This window comes from Pteropus vampyrus, unplaced genomic scaffold, assembly GCF_000151845.1.
Source record: "Pteropus vampyrus isolate Shadow unplaced genomic scaffold, Pvam_2.0 Scaffold129, whole genome shotgun sequence".
NCBI classification, from domain to species: Eukaryota; Metazoa; Chordata; class Mammalia; order Chiroptera; family Pteropodidae; genus Pteropus; species Pteropus vampyrus.
This window is the reverse complement of record NW_011888910.1, coordinates 1,778,163-1,780,988: the sequence shown is the minus strand read 5'-3', so window position 1 is coordinate 1,780,988 and position 2,826 is coordinate 1,778,163.

Here is a 2,826-nt window from a genome sequence, read left to right as displayed (position 1 = left end):
ATACAGTCATTAAAAGTCAGGTCATGGATAAGAGTTCCTGGGGGAGAAAAAAAATGGCGTAGATGATAGAGGCTCTGTTCATCCCTCTGGTGACCAAATCAAAGTTGTGACAGAAACAAAGAGCAGCAGCAAGGAAAAATCACCTGGGATCTAGAAGAACAAGCCATACAACTAGGGAAAAATCCGAGAATACACCTTGCAATGGCAGAAGGTAGGACAGGCGAAGATGCAGGGCTGCCTGGTCCTGAGTGGCTGAGTGAGACAGAGGCAGCTGCAGTGGCAGAAGCCTCTTAAAGAGGCTGCATTTGCGAGCGGATTTTCATGGTGACGGAGCTGCTCGCTCTGAGCACCGTGCCCGTTTGGCTGTGCACAGGGGGCACCAGAGACTTAAAAGGAGACATTGTCGGAATGAGGGCCGAGGCAAGACTTGCTGAGTACAGAAGTGCTGGCAGTATCCATTTTTCCATGTTGAGCCCTCCCCCAATACCAATGCACCAGACACAGCGCACCATAGCTGTGATGTCATCAAACTAGATAAGAGAGGTTGCTCTGAAACCCCCACTCCCCCAACTCGTGGCCCCGCCCAAGCTGCATTCAGGTGTATATTCAGTGAATCAGGTGCTCCTTGCTAAGACTCACGCTGGAGGCAGCCTTGGTTTCTGGTGTGGCCTTTTGAGGCAACTATAAGCACAGCATCTGTGAATTGCTTACTGAATCTTAACAAGTGGCTCCAGAGAGTCACAGGCTGGAGCTAAATTTGGCCTGAAGCTGAACCCTTATCAGGACTGTGCCACTGGACACCTGTCCGAAACCAGCCGACCAAGTTAAACCAGGTCCCTGAATGGGGGAGCGGGGACTGAGAAAAAAGAGAAGATAGACAGGGTGCAGGAGGGAGAACAGATCTCACAACTGTCTCTCCAAGTTTATTTCTTAGGCTCCTTTTTATACATAATCTGTTCCTTTGTGTATCCCAAGATAACATAATTAAAGTAACATCTTGAAGATCAAGGTACAATCGAAACTCCCTTCAACACTCCTTTCGACACTCCCCTGGTAACTCCTGTTTCTAATCTTAATCTCCCTCCTGGAATTCCTCAGAACCAGCCTTTTCCCTTTTATATGCAAGCAAGCCTCCTGAGATAATCCATGCACTCCTTTGAATTTTGGGAGCTTTAGCTCCCTACAGACACCTACTTCACAAATCCACTCTAATAAGACTGAGAGACTTAGGAGCTTTGCTTAGTACATAGAAACAGATATGGAAAAGCAGCCAAAATGGAAAGACAAAGAAGGAGAAACCACATGAGAGAACAGAACAGAGAACCAGATATAATGGAATCAAGTAACCTAACAGATGCAGAGTTCAAAACACTGGTTATAAAGGTTCTCAATGAAATTTTGGGAAGTGTAGATAAATTCAGTGAGAACTTCAACAAAGAGATAATTAAAATAAAAATGGAAATGGAAATTATAAAATGAAGAACACATCATCTGAGATGAGAAGTATATTAAATGGAATAAACAAAGTGAATAAAGAAGAGGATCAAATGCCTTATCTAGAGTATGGGAAAGCCAATCAGGACACTCAATCAGAATAGCAAGAAAAAAGATGCCAAGACTATAAAAATAATTTAAGGAGGATATGGGACACTATTAAGGGTCCAAATATCCATCTGATCGGCGTACCTGAAGGAAAACAAGATGTTGAACAGCTGTTTGAAGAAATAATGATGAAAAACTTCCCTAACCTGGTAAAAGAAATAAACATAAAACCCCAGGAAGCTCAGAGAATCCCCAAAACAAGAGATCCAAAGAGGCCTCACCAAGACACATCATAATTAAAATGCCGAAGGTTAAATACAAAGAAAAAATATTAAAAGCAGCAAGAGAAAAACAGATAGTTACTTAAAAGGAAACACCCATAAGACTGGCAGCTGATTTCTCAAAAAGAAACTATGCGGGACAGAAGAGCTTGGCACAAAATATTTGACAGAATGAAGACCCAGGATCTACAACCAAGAATACTTTATCCAGCAAAGCTATCATTTGAAACCGAAAGACAGATAAAGAGCTTCCCAGACACAAATAAGCTGAAGGAATTTATCGCCACTAAGCCAGTATTACAGGAAATGTTGGAGGGACTTCTTTAAGAAGAAAAAAGACACATGTCAAAAACAGGAATGAAGAATGGTAACAACTACATTCCTATCAATAAGTAGCTTAAATGGAAGAGAATTAAGTGCGCCAACCAAAAGATAGAGTGACCGAAAGGATAAGAAAACAAGACCCCTACATATAAAAAGGAAGGGGATGGGAAAAGATATTGCTTTGATGGACCTAGAAGGTATTTAAGTCAGACAGAGAAAGATAAACACTTTATGATTTCATTTACATGCGGAATTGAAGGAATAAAAAGAACAAACTAATCAAAAACAGATTCATGAATATAATGGACAATTTGGTGTTGATCAGAAGGAAGGGATATTTGGGGCACTGGGAGAATGGGGTGAAGGGTTAAAGAAGTACAAATTGGTAGCTGATGGATGATCATGGGGATGGGGAGCATGGCATTGGGAATGCAGTTAGCATTAATACATCGGCTAGGTGGAGGGTCAGGGGAGGGAGGGTGCAATTGGGGGGATCGTTTTATGACCTACATAGATGTCTACTAATGTACTGTATACTTGAAACTAAATTTAAAAAAATAATTTAAAAAAGTTTTAAAAAAGTAAAAAAAAAAAGAAGTCATGTCATAGAAGGATTCTAAATGACTCGTGTAAGTAGTGCAGTATGTTATAATATATGCGGTTTATACAGTATGATCGT